We start from the raw sequence: 16,887 nt of genomic DNA on the forward strand, positions 1-16,887 counted from the left end.
GTTAAAAATAAACCATAGTTTATTGAAAACAGTTCTCCAGGTTCATACTGATTAAGCATGATTTTTCAATTACCATTCCCCGTCATAACATACTAGACCAAACATATAGCTTTGAAATCTGTGAACTCAGCCATTTCTCAAAGATATAGATTAACTTTGTCCCTTTTAATATATACAATAAATCACAAAATTACTTTGATAGTTGATTATGTGCCATCAAGTTAATGTACCCTTGGTGACTACGTGTATCAATTTCCCCCTGATTGGTGCTAGTTACCTGGATGTTAATCTACTCATTTATCTTGGTTTACTCTCAGATTAAGCGTGAGTAGGAAGAAAAATTAACCAGGCTATTCCATTAGAAATTCATCCAACCATTCAAACAATTGGTTTCAATTAGTGATGATAAAATAAGTCACTTTAAGTGTACTTTCACTTCACTTAAATTACAGTATTAATTTAGTTGCTTATAATTTGAAGCTGGAGGACAGAGCTATCTTGTGACATAAAAGTTTCAATTTAAGTGAGCAAATACACTTTGGCAAGATTGCTTTGAAATGAAGTGTAATTTGAAAAAGACCCAACGATGCACAGTAGAGGGGAGAATGTGCATTTGCTAAAATGAATTAATAGTTTTCTAAATTGAAGCACTTACGACTCTTCACATGATACCGAAGTGTTGCATTTTCATCATTGAATATACTGATTTGGGATTGCTGGGATTTGTAGTCCAGCAATTGGAGGCCATAGATCATTTCTCTCTTTAAGAGTGACTGCCTGCTCAAGGCAAAAAGATTGCCATTTAGACGGCTGGGGACTTTGAAAAGTGCAGTAGTGGGGAATAGTGAAAGCAATAATGATGCAAGTAAAAAGGCAGTGCTTTTTTAAATTTTATTTTATATTTTGTCCATAACCTGAACAAATACCTCCTAAGGTTGCTATTCGCATTAGATTGGATCTAAATGCTGAGCATATTTGTTAAACATGTACATAAAATACAGCCCATCTATTCCAGTGCCAGAATAGATATATGGAATGCTTGTTCTTTCATTATAACCTCTGTTAAACTTGTTCTTAATGTTTGTGATTTTAATTACTGGGTTTTAGTTTTGCTTTTTTTTTTTTTTGCCTTTAGCCCCAATGAATACACCAGTGATGATGGCATGCTGGAGTTGTGGTTTTGTCTAATTTAAATTTCACTGCATTCAGTGAAGTCTGTCTCTTTTGCTTAGACAGTGTCTTTACCCCAGGCTATTATTTCATTCCACCTCATTTGTCAGCCTGAGAACCATAGTAAAATTACTACCTATGAACAATGGGATGTGGTTGGCAGTATCACCTCCAGCTTCCCTTAGGAATTCCCTCTTAATCTATCAGTTGTTTAATTTTCCCATTATTGGGATGTGTTTCCCTGACCCGACTTAAGTTGGGATATTTTTTACTTTGCTTTTGACCCTTAAGAACCCCAATTTGTTTTGATCCCACCTTCCATTTGACCAATATATCCATAGCTGTGTAACAGGCCCATGTGGGGTCAGACATCCACTATATGTTCCAAATCTCCACTATTGTAGGCCGTAAATGATTTCTCTTTGGTTCTTCGCAAGGTACTCTTCAAGATCCTCTGAGACAGGGGTGTCAAACTTGATTTCATTGAGGGCTGCATCAGGGTTGTGTTTGACCTTGGAGGGCATGGTGGGCATGGCCATGGTGGGTGTGACACGGGACTCATGTTGGGAGCACCTGTGGTGGCCAATGCTAATGTAGAACTTCCCTGACACCCACCTTCCCTGTCATTTATACCTTTCCTTCCTTCCTTCTTCCCTTCCTTCTTTCCTTCCTTCCTTCCTTCCTTCCTTCCTTCCTTCCTTCCTTCCTTCCTTCCTTCCTTCCTTCCTTCCTTTTTTCCTTCCCCCTTCCTTCTCCTTTGTTCTTCCTTCCTCTCTTTCCTTATTTTTCCTTCCTTGCTCTCTTCCCATCTTCCCTTCTTTTTCTTTAAATTTCCTCTTTCCCTTTCTCCTTTCCTGTCCCTTCTTGCATGCTCAAATTCAAAAGAGTAAACATTTCTCCCTTTGTTTTATTTTTAGTTTGTTTTGGTAGCCCTCTGCCAGCGAAAATGGACCTGGGGGGGCATGCGAGAGGGCTGCAGGAGGCCATCACAGCTGAAAATGGGATGCAGGGGAATGAGTGCACCCCCCTCCCGCTCCATTTTTGCTGGCAGAGGCACCACCGGCCGGTCCTTTGCTGTTTCCAAGCCAGCCCCGTGGGCTGGATCTAGCCCATGGGCCTTGAGTTTGACACCCCTTCCCTGAGACAATTGGTTGGAATTCAGATCCTCTAAGAATTGTGCAGCCTCATTAATTTATGAAATCTTTGGATATGATCCCAAGAATGATTTGAAAGATGGATACATCAGAAATCTACCACTGTAGGGTAAACTGAAAAAAAATCAAAACAAAGAAGTCAATATGAATAATAAGTTGTTTGATCTACCACTTCTGGGATTTCAATTTCCATTATGTAAGTTTTAGTTAATAAGTATTTTAAAAGTAACTCTGAATAGGCTTTTCCTTGTCTTTCAGTTGGAAACTAGAAATGATTTGATTTGTTTTTCTGGTCTTTCTCATGTGTTGGATCACTGTATGTACACTTCACTATGGATCTATAAAGATAAAAGGAAGTTTTGAAATTCATCTTGTAAGCTAATATAAATGAAGAACATCTGCAGTTTTATATGTGTTTTATAAAAACAATGCTCTGGCACAGCCTGTGATACAGGCGCATCTCCTTTTATTACCACATATTTTTTTTCCTTGAGGTAATAGAAGCCAGTTGGTGAATATTAGAACAGAGCTGGTGAAGTGAATATTGCTACTCAGTGTGGGAGAGATCATCAAGCTGGCAGATTTTCAGACCACCACGGGTAGACTTCATTCCTCTTAATTAAACATGTCTTTCAAGATTGCTTCAAGGACAAGAATTATTAAAGTGCTTTAGAACTAGAAAAATGCTACAGGAACTGAACTGTATAGCTGTGGGTATTTCATATTCTCATCAAGTTCTATTCAGTTTAAATGTGGGTTTTTTTCTTTTAAATGAGATAAAGCTATGGTGGTAGTTCAATCTCAATCAAAAGCTGAAATCTTATGCCTGCTTATCCATGAGAAACATAATGGACATGGTCCTAGCTGGGTGCCCTGTTCTTTCAGAACAAAAATATCTTTTGATAGTACAGTGCTCTCCAGCATGGTAGGCCGTAATTTCCCATGAATTCAGTCCTTTCTTATAGTTTGATAAAGTGTGTATACTGTTTGATGGAGCCAATTGGGTGTAGTGGTTAAAGTGCTGATCTAGAAATTGGGGGATGGTGAGTTCTAGTCTTGCTTTAGACAGGAAAGCTGACTTGGGAGATTTTGGACCAGTCACTTTCTCTCAGTTCAACCTACCTCTCAATAATGTTGTTGTGGAGAAAATAAGAGGAGTATTATGTATGTTTGCCACCTTAAATTACTCCTAAAATAATAAAAGCAGGATAAAAATCAAATAAGTACATAGCAGAATCTTAAAATACCCACATAGTTTTTGTCGTCGTGGTGCTTTTCTGTTTTGTGAAGGTGAAGGTTTCTCCTGGTGAGTTGTATCCAACTTTAGGAGGGGATGGTCACCTCCATTTCTTAGCTGAGAGAGCCAGCATTGTCCAAAGACATTTCCATGGTCCCGTGGCCAGCATATTTATACACTGAGGTGCACAAAACCTTCCCACTGAACTGGTACCTACTACTGGTATCTACTCACATTTTGCATGCTTTCGATCTGCTTAAGTGGGCAGGATCCACTATAAAAATATCATACTTCTCACACACACACCCCAAAATGACTGATCCAGAGTAAATGTGGGGCATGTTCACATAGAATCCTCTTTCTGCTAATTAAATAAAAAATAAAAAATACCTCACCCAGAGCATCAATGTGTCCATCCCTAAGAGTGTTGCCATGATGGGGTGGAAACTGCAAAGGGGGTCTGCCATGCTAATTTGTGTGCATCGCCACGCATCACTTCAGCACATTCATTGCATTTTCCTGGTGGATGATCTGAATGCTTAGAGCCACATTCCATGACATTTAGAAGGTGACATAAATCAAGAGAACATCTTGGTTTTATGAATGCTGAAGAAGTCTCATGCAAAAAGCATCATTAGCTGTGACTTCATTTTGATAGATTGGTATTATTTTAGAGAACAAGGCAGGAGAAAAAAAAAAACAGCTGTACAAACACAACACTCCCAAGTCTTCTCCAGGCTGGCAGAGTGAGCTGCAGTGTTAGAGAAAGAGAGACAAGATCCAGGCAAAGAGGCTGCCTCTGAATTTATTGCGTTCCTGAACATACTGCATTAATACTGCAGGAGAGCCAGTTTGGTCTAGTACAGGGGTGTCAAACTTGTGTCGTCCCGTTATCACGTGATGTATTGTGAATTTTTTTCCCCTTCACTAAACTGGGGGTGGGCGTGGCCAGCGCGTGACATATTTGGCCCGCGGGGCTGCGAGTTTGACACCCCTAGTCTAACAATTAAGGCATCAGTTTACAAAACTGGAGATTGGGAGCTCTAATCCTGCCTCACCTCACAGGGTTGTTGTGGGTAAAATAAGAGGAGGTATGTTGGATGTATTCATTGCCTTGAGTTGTTTGTGAAACTAATAAAGGTGGGATACAAATAAATAAATAAAAATAAATTCTGTGAGCAGAAGAGAATGTGAAGGAAGCAACTGTTCTTATGTGCCAAGTTTGTGGCTATAAGAAACAGAAAGATGGGAAAATGGGCAAAGACCAAAATAGTGTATTGTTGCTGTTAGTTGCGAAGTCATGTCTGACCCATCGCAACCCCATGGACAACATTCCTCCAGGCCTTCCTGTCCTCCTTATTAAATATTAGCAGCATTATTTTAGAGGTAACAAAGATCCTGGCCAGTTAAAATGCCCATGTAGCAAGCACTTGCAAATTCCCTCTTTTGGAGACAACAATCCAGAGGTGGGTATTCAGCAGGTTCTGACCAGTACTGGAGAAACGGTAGCGGAGATTTTGAGTAGTTCAGAGAAACAGCAAATACCACCTCTTGACTGGCCCCGCCCCCATCTATGCTCTGCCTCCCAAGTCCCAGCTGATTGGCTGGGTCTTCTTTTGTTGCCCTGCACAGGAGAACGGAGCTGGAAAGCTGATTAGTGGGGTGGGGAGGGAATGGGGAATTTTCGATAACCTTCCCCTGCCATGCCCACCAAGCCATGCCCACCAAGCCACGCCCACAGAACTGTTAGCAAAAAAATTTGAATCCCACCACTGCAACTATTCATTTGCAGCCATAATCTCAACAAATATTTGGGGAAAGCTCTTTTATTAAATGTGTAGCTTAAGTAGCGTAAACCCACTGTAGGGGGCCTAGTTCCCATATGAGCCATGATTCATGATGTCCAGAAGCAACCTGGTTGGCCTGGTCTAATGTTAGCCACCATGAATTAAAGGGGTACTTTTGATCTAAAAAGCTTTATGTGGCATGGCATCTATGTACTTTCAGGGAAGACTCTGGTGGTGTTGCCATTAATGTTGGTACCCAAGGACCCTGCTTGACATTAGTTGCTGCTACTGGAGGTTGTTATGGAAGAGCTGCTTTTAGGACTGATACCTCCTAAAAGAGAAACCTGCCTCTTCCACTCCCTCCCCTTACCTATTTCTGTCTTGCAAGGCCTGATTGGCTTATCCTTATTTCACTAAATATTTTTGTTTTGATCACACACATGTCTGTATCAGGTGGAAGTTGTCCATTCTTGCCAATACATGCAACGTCTCCTAGAACAGTGATTGCAGCTTCCTCCTGATGCATCTTAACCTCTGCTTGCATAGATGGGACCAGGGGATGCGCCAATCCTAGATCCCTGCGTATTGTTGTGGTCCACTGCGGAGCTGGCAGCAGAGTCAGACAGTGGGGAGGAATATGGGCCAGTCCTGGAGTCTGGGGAGGACTCAGACGAGGGATCTGCATCCAACACAGAGATGGAACCAGGGCCATCTGAGAGTTATGTGCTGACTCCGGAGCCTCCAGAAACTGACATCAGTGAGGCAGAGGAATAAGGGGAGCCTGTTCCCAGTGCACACTTGCGCAGGGCTGCCAGAAGCCAAGAACAGTTAAGACAAAAGGGGCATCTCGGGAGTAAGGCTTGGAGATGATTGGTTCCTCCAATAAGACATAAAGGAGGTACAAAGGGACATGAGCCTTTGCAGGAAGCAACTTTGTTCGTTCTGGTCGGTTTAACATCTGAAGCTCCGTGTTGACTTTGTGCTCTTGGCCTTACCTCAGGAGAAGGTGGACCACCAGGCTGGCACTTCTGTTGGATTATGTTTTTATTTTTTGCGCTGTGGATGAATATAATTCACAGCCATTGAAATAAAAAGAGGCTTTGGGGGACTAAGTGTGTGATTGTTACTGTCTCAGGAAGCCTTGGTCAGAACAAGTATGAGGACAGTCCCTGGAGAGTCTTCCCAACGGGAAGCCAGTCAAGCTGTGATGAAGGCAATAACTGACACTAATGTGGTTGATGACTAGAGAAATGGCTCAAAGACCACACTGACACAAATTGCATGAATGCAAGCCACCTTGTGGACTGAGCACCTGCCATCCCAGCATCAGGTGTGCAGAGATCCACCAAGTCATTCAAAATAACTTAGAAGAATCCGTGTTAAGGAATATTGGTCAGTTGCTTTTCTGACAGCAGCCTGCACATTTCGTACAGGTAGTCTTTCACTTACAGCAGTTTGTTTAGTGACCATCTGAAATTACAATGGCAGTGATAAAAGTGACTTATGGCCATTTTTCACATTTACAAATGCTGAAGCATCCCCATGGCCACGTGATCAAAATTCAGACCACTTGGTAACTAGCCCGTATTTATGATGCCTATAGGGCCATCACTTTTTGTGACCTTCTGACAAGCAAAGTCAACGGGGAAGCCAGATTCACTTAAAAACTGCAATGATTCACTTAACAACTGTGTTAGTCACTGCAGTGGTTTACTTTACAACTGTGGCCAGAAAGTTTGTAAAAAGGGGCAAAGTTCATTTAACAAATGTTTCACTTAGCTACAGAAGTTTTGGGCTCAATTGTGGTTGTAAGTCGAGTACTATCTGTACTGATGAAAATGTGTGTGTGTGTGATTTGTGTTATACTTTTCAATTATCCATTTGTAGAGTATATACGAATAGAAGGCAGAGGTACTCCATTTTTAATCGTAGGATGTGGTAACTAAATGTGGTAACAACTGACTGGTTGCTGATGGCTATAGCTATTTGGGTCCTGTTTGTTTCCATTTGGCTGGAGATGATTCAAAAGGAACTCTGAATGACTCCATTCTTTGCAAATGCCTCTTAATTGAAAACATATTCATATTTAAGCCAGGCAGGATCACCAATATAGTCCACATTTTTATTGCCTGTGGCAAGTTTTTGCCTTTCAGTTAAAGAACTCCTGAGAATACAGTCAGGCCACTCCTTCACCACTGGTTTCCTAATAAATCATCCTTGATTTATTATGAATACAACTATGCATTCATACATAGATGAATACAGGGCTGCATTTCAGTTTCCACAATTAAATGCTATGGTTCTTCTGAAAAATATTATGAAAACAATATAGTTGATTTTCCCATAAAATGTTATTTACTGGAACATTCTACAAGGTCCTACCTCTTACAATAGTTCAGAGGAGCATAAGAGCTAAAACATTCCTTTCTGGAAGGGATTGTAAGTGGACTGAGATAATGTTCTGGTCAGCTTTGGAGAGCTAAAATGTGAAAGCCAGGTTTCTGACAGGAAACCCATGGGGCAGGGGTGGGATTCAAATTTTTTAACAGCTGGTTCTGTGGGCATGGCTAGGTGGGCATGGCCATGTGACTGGGTGGACGTGGCTTCTTCTTCTTCTTCTTCTTCTTCTTCTTCTTCTTCTTCTTCTTCTTCTTCTTCTTCTTCTTCTTCTTCTTCTTCTTCTTCTTCTTCTTCTTCTTCTTCTTCTTCTCCTTCTCCTTCTCCTTCTCCTTCTCCTTCTCCTTCTCCTTCTCCTTCTTCTTCTTCTTCTTTAGCACCCCCTCTCATTTTTTTTGTCTCCTGGGCCTCAGGGAAGCCTCCTGGGGGACGTTTTTGCTCCCAGAAGGCTTCCCTGGGGCCCAGGAAGGGAAAAAACTGAGCAGGGGGTGGCCACACAGCTCCCTCACCCCCCTCCATGCCCCACTTTTTGCCTCCTGGGCTCTGGGAAGCCTCCTGGGTGAAGCTTCCTGGGTGAAGCTTCCTGGGTGAAGCATGAGGTGTTTGGATGGTTGGTATTTATTTTTGATGATTTTGAGAGTTTCTTTTATCGGGAAGTCATCAAAAATCAAAATCAAAAATTGAAATCATCAAAAATAAATACCAACCAGCTAAACACCTCATGGAACTAACAGAACACTGCTTAACCAACACATATTTCATATACAAAGGACAAAGATACAAGCAAATCGGAGGAGCTCCTATGGGATCACCATTGTCTCCCATCATTGCAAACCTGTTCATGGAAGAATTCGAATCCAGAGCCCTAGCCAATGCCACCCACAAACCCAAACTATGGTTAAGATACATTGATGACACATTTGTTATTTGGCTCCATGGAAAAGAAAACCTAAACAATTTCCTAACACACCTAAACATCACACACCCCAAAATCAAATTCACCATGGAAATGGAAACAAACAAACAACTACCATTCCTAGATGTACTAATCTACAAAAAAACAGATGGCACACTAGGACACACCATATACCAAAACAGACAGAAAAATAGCAGCCATCCTAAGAAACCCCAAAGATAAAATTGACCTGGAAATCCAAGACATATATGAAATCCCCTGTGCATCATGCCCTGCCACATACATTGGACAGACCAATAGAAGAATAAGTACTCACCTGGATGAACACAAAAATGCAGTAAAAAAGCTGGAACACACTTCCTCACTGGTCCAACACATGAAAGCCACAGGTCATAGCATTGACTTCAAAGGCACCAAAACCCTAGCCACTATAGAAAACCCCAGCTACAGAATTATCAGAGAAGCCATAGAGATTGAAAAAAGACCTGAAAGCATGAATAGAAGAGATGATTCCACCAGACTGTCAATTATCTGGAAGCCTGCACTCTCAAACAAAAAAATCTCCACACCACAAGCCAAGCAAACACCTAGGCACAAACAGACTCCCCCTGATACCTCCAGCTCAAACACACCCCAAACAGGCACCCAGATGAAACCTAGCTTCCTAATAAATGATAGCCGTCCATTTACTCGGAGACAAGCCACACTAAAAGCCTCCAATACAGGAAACACAATGTTGCCAGCCAATTAAGACAAAAAAAGCTACAAAACAGACAGAAGATATTAGAAACACCAATCAAGCAGAACGCAGCAAACTCCAAGACCAATAAACACAGACCAAGACTCCCAACCAATCAGGATGAAAAAAAAAACCATTCTGGCACAGCAATAGGCTAGCACCAAATTTAAAACAGAAACGGCTGCGAAAGTCTGACTCACAGACGAACACTATACAGAAACCTGATGATGGCAGATGAGATTCTGCCGAAACGTTGCTACAACTTTAAAAGCACAACTACAATGACGTGGGAAAATACCCAAAAAAAGCTGAATACCATACATATAAATACCCGTAAAAACTTAAGAAAACAAATAAAGTATATGTATATAGGAGCACAATGAACAATTACATGGGTGTGCAGCAGTGGTGGGATTCAATTTTTTTTTACTACCAGTTCTGTGGGCATGGCTTGATGGGTGTGGTAGGAGACGGATACTGTAAAATCTCCAGTCAGAGGTGATATTTATCAGTTCTCTGAACTACTCAAAATTTCTACTACCTGTTCTCCAGAACTGGTCAGAACCAGCTGAATACTACCTCTCGCGTGCAGCATTCTTTGAGAATCTGAATGCTCATGTGCTGGGATTCCCAAAAGCAATTTTCTACTCAGATACAATAACAACAAAGGAATAATCTACTGAATCAGACCAAGGCCCATGTTAGTCTAAGGTATTGTTTCTCAGTAGGGCCAATCAAATGTCCTTAGGTTCTTTGTAAGTGGGGGATGGAGACATATGCCTGCCCCATCTCCATTGTTCTTCCTGAAACTGGAATTTGGAGGATGCTACACCCAACTCCAAGGTAACACAGAGTCTTCAAACCAATAGCTCTTGATAAACTTGTTCTCCATTAATTTATCCAATCTTTTTGTGGTATCTTGAAGGGGGTGGTGGAAGCAATATTATATGAACATGATGCCAGATGATATGACATCGCACTCACATACAAAACAGGTAGCACTTGCATTGTGATAGCATGACACTGCTTTTGTCATTCTGTCAAAACTTCTCCAGGACTTTTAAATTGTCTAAAATATTTAACAATGGTTGATGACCCAGATAGCTATAATCTACTTCCACCTTTGCCCTTCATTTTAGATGATAAAGTGAAACTGGTAGGTTTCACTAGAGCTTATAATTATTTACTCCAAGTAGAAATGGAGGAAGAAGTAGTTAAGGGCCCAATGATTGCCTGGGCACAAAATGTAAGTCATAGCATACAGCTAGAAGATTGGGAGAGAATTTGGACCAAGAACTGCAAATTAATGTTATCAAGAGCATATAAAGAAAATTTAATCAAGATGTTTTATAGATGGCATTTGACACCGGCGAGATTGCCCAAAATATATCCAAATATGAAACTGCAATGCTGGAAATGTAAGCTCACAGATGGAACATATTATTGTATGTGGTGGCAATGCCCCAAAGTTAAAAAATACTGGGGGGAAAAAAATGAAAAAATGGATAAGAGAAATTATAGGGTATGATATTGAATTTAAGCCAGAAGCTTTTTTGCTGGGAATGATTAAAGGAAACCCAAAGAAATATATCCAATACATCATACAACATATATTGACAGTGGAAAGAATTACTTATGGCCAAAGCTGGTAAATAGATGATATACCTTCAGAAAATATGATAATAAATAAAATACTTGATTGTGCCGAGATGGATAGAATGACGAGAAAACTAAAAGGTAAAGAGGAGTCTGAGTTCTATGAGGTTTGGGAAATGTTATATATATGGTTAGATAAGAGAAATAAGATTTGATATGGAGAAGAATTGTAAATATTGTATTTAAATATATAAGTAACGCTTGACACAGAACTGTTAAAATGTAAATTTTATGTGTATTTTGAAAATAAATAAAATTGATAAAAAAGAAGCATTATGAATTTGATCAGATCCTGCAAATAGATCTCAGTTCAGTCTCCATCTAAAAGCACAAAGTAATCAGGACATGTCGAAGTCTTCTTCTTCTTCTTTTTCTTCAGCGTTTGTCTCGCGCTCTGGCGAGGTCCGCTAATGTCCTTGAGTACTGCTTCCACGCCTCTCTGTCTGCCACGTATGTCGGGTCTGCCTTTGCGATCTCTAGATCGGCCTTGATCGTGTCCATCCAGCGTTGCTTAGGTCTACCACGCGGTAGGACATGTCGAAGTACTGGTTTAATAAGGACTGCTGAAAGGCAGAAAGGGAACCGTGGGTTGTCTATAGGAACAAGTTCACTTACTTATTTCATATTGAAGGGTTCTCCTTCAGACAAACCATTATAAGAGCTTAAGGGATAGGCAATACGTTACACTTGAACAACAGCCCATGCTGAAGATTCTGCTATATTCTGGTGTTCAGTTGGTAGGAGGACTGAAATACTTCTCTCTCCACTGGGTGTGATACAGGAATCATCAGAGAAGTTAATTTTTAAGCTTTATAAGGAGGAGAGAATTCACAAGATACTGAGATGGACTCCAGAACAGCAGTCACCATCTTCTTGAAAGCATCCTTATTTGTGTATATTGGTGTGGTGCATTTTTACTTTTATGAGGTCACACTGGGGTTCAGAATTTGAAATCTAGTACCCCTCTGTCCTTTCCTGCTCCTCTCCTATAAAATCTGTCTGGCTTCCTGTAGCTTTCATTTTTGAACTGAACATAGTTTTAGTATACAGAATGACTTGTATCAGCCCTCAGCAGTACCTCTTCCGCTTCCATAGAAAGATAAGGTGTAGTTCAAATAGGGACAAGAGATAAAACCACAGTGTAAAAAGTGTTCTTGGTTTATATCCAAGTCCAAGATAACTAGCTGGCAACATTCATTGTTCTGTGTACTTAAGTCAAGAAAGCAAAGAATGGAGAGCAGCTACAAGGAGTAAAACAGTGCAGAACAAAACTTCTTTCACTAAGAATTGAAGGTGTAAAACTAAGGTGATGCTGTAAAACTTGTTGATCTAAAGGTACCCAATAGCTGAAAAGCAGTTAATAAACATGGCACAACATAGGAGAACAAATACATCAGGACTAGATTTGGCAGTCCATCTGCATTTAAAACAGGGGTCCCCAACCACCAGTCCGCGGACCGGTCCCGGTCCGTGGAACAAGTCCTACCGGGCCGCTGGTTTGCTGGGCGCCGCCATCTTTTTTTGATGAAAAAGTGCTTCCGGTGAGCTTTTCCGGTAGAAAGCTCACCGGAAGCACTTTTTCATCAAAACAGATGGCGGCGCCATGCTTCCAGTGAGCTTTTCCGGGTAGAAAGCCATTTTTCATCAAAAAGATGGCGGCGCCCAGCTGATGCCAGTGACACGGGCCATCGGATGGCGCCCAGCTGATGCCGGTACCGGGCGCGGCATAAAAAAGGTTGGGGATCACTGATTTAAAAGACACAGGCCACTCTTTTGAAGACAAAAAAGTCCATATTTTGAACAAAGAGGATCGCTGGTTTGAAAGAGGGGTTAAAGAGGCCATCTATGTCAAAACTGAACAGCCCTCTCAACAGAGGGGCAGGGATACACATCATCAGATCTCCAATCTACAACACAGTCCTTTCAACAGTTGCAAGAAGGCTCCACACCCATTTGCACCATTCAGGTGACCCTGGGGACACAGATAAATCTCCAGGAGACTTTAATGACCCGCTAAAAGAATGCAAATGTCCAGCTGTTTGCAAGGAGTATAAATCCTTCCATTCCCCACTATCCAGTTAGAGCTGAAGAAGTTTCTTGGATGAGAAGCAAAATATCTTCAAGGAAAAACCAGAAAGTCCAATTGCCTCTTGGGGAAAAAAAAAAAAAAAAGAACATGACCTGGATGACTGAGAATCCCCATAGACATTCAGTTAATAAACAATTTCCAAAAGTGACTAGAAAAGGAAGTATATGAACCCAGTGTTCTTTTAAGGGTACCAAAAAGATGGTTATTCTTTCACACACACCCCAGAGCTCTAAACCCAGCAAAGCCCACTTTTTTTGTGGTCACCTTGCGAGGAGCAACTAAATGGAGCACTTAATGGGTGATCTCCTTGTCCTGAGAGAAATTACAAAGAGCCCAGTCTACTTGCTGGCTCTTCACTTCACCACAGTTCATTCTCAGTTCACAATTTCTTCCTTACAAGTCCCACAAACCTCTCAACGGCAAGTAAAAATGGCAAAAACTCTGTTGCTTTGCTGGGGTTATGTGGACTTTTGTAGCCAAAAATCATTTCCTGCTTTGAGACTCTACTAGAAACAGGCTAATGGGATAAAGATGGATTCTGAATTGGTTCTACCAGTATAAAAACTCGTGCTCTCACTTCGCTAGCTATACAGCAGCAGAAGTCGTAGGGGATATAAAGATTAACTTGTAACTTATAGCCCATAGTTTACGCACACAAAGACGAATAAAATGCAGTTGAACTGGGAAAGCTTGAAAATGTACTTTAGCAAGGTGTATGTTACAGGAAGCAAGCAGTTGAGGCATTGTATCCACTTCAGATTTGAGTGTGGGCCAACTGAGAGAATGGGTATTGATCCAATTGCATTTTAACCATGGCCTTATTATAAAAGAAACTGGTTGATTTCGTTAGCACTACATGGTACGCTAGGTCTGCATTAACCATGGATAAGACACTTGCCTATGAGTACTGCAACAGTTGACACAACAAAGTTGGCAATGTCCCAAAGATGCTTTTTTCAAAAAAGCAACTAGACTTTGTTTTTACTTGAAGACGTTTTACTTCTCATCCAAAAAAGCTTCTTCAGTTCTGTTGGCCTGTTCTGAAGAGACTCCTTGGATGAGAAGTGAAAAGTTAGCAAGGAAAAACAAAGAAAGTCCAGTGGCTTCTTGAAAAAGCACCTTTGGGACAACCATGATTTGGATCGCTGAGAATCTCCATAGACAAAAAGTTGCTCATGATTTTCCATTGGCCAATTTCACGACCATTCTGAACTGCCATTTCCTGCTGTGACGGGAGGCAGCAAATTTAGTGTAGAAGATTAAATTCTGAAACTATCCAAATAGCATCAGAACCACTATGCATTGGGTGAAGAAATGCTGATTTCCTTCCTCTCCCTTAGTGTTTCTTTTTCACTGCCATGCAACCAAGGAGGACTTCGAAAGTATTAAAAGCAGCAGAGTCCCAAAGATAGAGCCATCGCATTTTACAGCCATTCCTAGTTTCTGTTCCTAGGTATGGAGTCCTAAATTACAGCTTTAGGCCCACAAAAGTAACGCTTCATCTTCTATAAACTATGATGCAAAGCGTGCTTAAGCAGTGGTGCGATTCAACTGGTGTAACAACTGGTTTGGTGAGCACGTGCTTTACGTGTGCACATAGCATTTAGAAAAGACATTTTTTTAGCTATAATACTTACGTTCTGCTGCAGACCCGGTGAGTAAAACAGCTCAAACCAGTGGTGGGATTCAAACTTTTTTACTACCAGTTCTGTGGGCATGCCTTGGTGGGCATGCCATGCCTTGGTGGGTGTGGCAGGGGAAGGACACTGCAAAATCTCCATTCCTTCCCCACTCCTGGGAGAAGGTTATTGCAAAATCCCATTCCCTCCCCACCCCGCTAACCTGCTTTCCAGCTCCGTTCTCCTGTGCAGGGCCACAAAAGAAGACCCAGCGGATCAGCTGGGACTCGGGAGGCAGAGAATAGATGGGGGCGGGGCCAGTCAAAGGTGGTATTTGCCAGTTCTTCGAACTACTCAAAATTTCTGCTACCGGTTCTCCAGAACTGGTCAGAACCTGCAGAATACCCACCTCTGTGATGCTCTGCGGAAATCAGCTGTGCTCAAAAACAAGGAAATAAAGCACAGGAAAAGGGCAGAGGTGGATGGCCAAATGAACACCGGTCCAAACTGGTAGAATCTCACCCCTGTGCTTAAGGTCCTCCTTTTAATAACCACAGTTTTTCACTTGGTCTATGTTTATCTGTCCTGTTGGCCTAACAAGTTCGTGGCTGAGCATGGCAGGCCAAGAATTCATCCTCTCAGTGAACTAACAGATTAAACAACTAAGATCCGTAAATTCATTCGTACAAAAGCAAAACATTTCTGGTAAACAGCTACATTGTAGAAGGTTAATGAAGCTCCTGGCCATTGTGCTACTTCAATGGGGTAAGGATTATTTAGACCCTATTCGAGTCTACAATAACAAATGAAAAGATGATACTTCCTCTGTGAAGAAGCCAATGAGTTGCTGAGGTTGGCCTTCAACCAACTGAAGCACTTTAGCCCTGGCCTGATAGGCAGGACTTGTCACGGTGACCTAACTAGGAAACATGATTGAGGTGATTTTGAGGATGATTTGCAGATCACTGCAGGGCAGCAGTAACCATGTCTGCCCTTAGCAACTGTTGCTTTCTCACTCTAGCAGCTTCACCAGGCAGCATAGCGCTATGTCTATATGTCTTGTAGTTTGACTTTTTTAAAACAGCCAAGGGAACAAAGATGTTACCACTGGAATGGACTGTATTTTTTCTTAAGAGTATTGGTTATCGAGTCAAATTATTTTTATTCATGTCCTCCGGGACAGACAATGTAGTTGTTTCCTACCTCAGAAATCCAACTATTGGATCTTTTTCATCACTCTTAAATGTATTTCATTTTTTATTTATTTAATGTATATCCCGCCTGTTCACTGAACAGTTCTCATATAAAGTCATTTATACAGTACATAGATACATATAACAAGAAATAAACTCATTTAGTTATTTTTCCTCTTATCTTCCATGAACCCACAGTTCAATTTTCCCTGATTGTATCTATTTAAAAAAATCCTAACACAGGCAAGCATATCAGGAAGGTGGGGGGGGGATTCATGAGTAATGGCAATAATTTACAATTAAATGGTCAATGCAGAAGAGTGATGATCATCATTCAGCTTTCTATATCAATCATGTCTTGTTTTTCTTTGAGTTTTAATATAGGAATAACATAGAACTATTTTAATTTTCATCATGAATCTTCTATTATTGAAAATAAAATTATAATGATGCTTTTAACTGAAGCCTCATCTCACACACACACACCCCACGAAGTGCACAGGTTGCTGAATTATAACTTGTGACAAAAGACAACAAGACGCTTCTTCTTCTTCTTCTTCTTCTTCTTCTTCTTCTTCTTCTTCTTCTTCTTCTTCTTCTTCTTCTTCTTCTTCTTCTTCTTCTTCTTCTTCTTCTTCTTCTTCTTCTTCTTCTTCTTCTTCTTCTTCTCCTCCTCCTCCTCCTCCTCCTCCTCCTCCTCCTCTCCTCCTCCTCCTCCTCCTCCTCCTCCTTCTTCTCCTCTTCCTCCTCTTCTCCTCCTCCTTCCCTTCTCTCTCCTTTCCTCCTCCTCCTCCTCCTCCTCTCCTCCTCCTCCTCCTCCTCCTCCTCCTCCTCCTCCTCCTCCTCCTCCTCCTCCTCCTCCTCCTCCTCCTCCTCCTTCTTCTTCTTCTTCTCTCTTCTTCTTCATCCCAATGTTCTGGAACTCTTGTC

Source organism: Notechis scutatus, chromosome 1 (genome assembly GCF_049901735.1).
Source record: "Notechis scutatus isolate UNSWTSFEM ecotype Mainland chromosome 1, rNotScu1.2, whole genome shotgun sequence".
NCBI lineage: Eukaryota > Metazoa > Chordata > Lepidosauria > Squamata > Elapidae > Notechis > Notechis scutatus.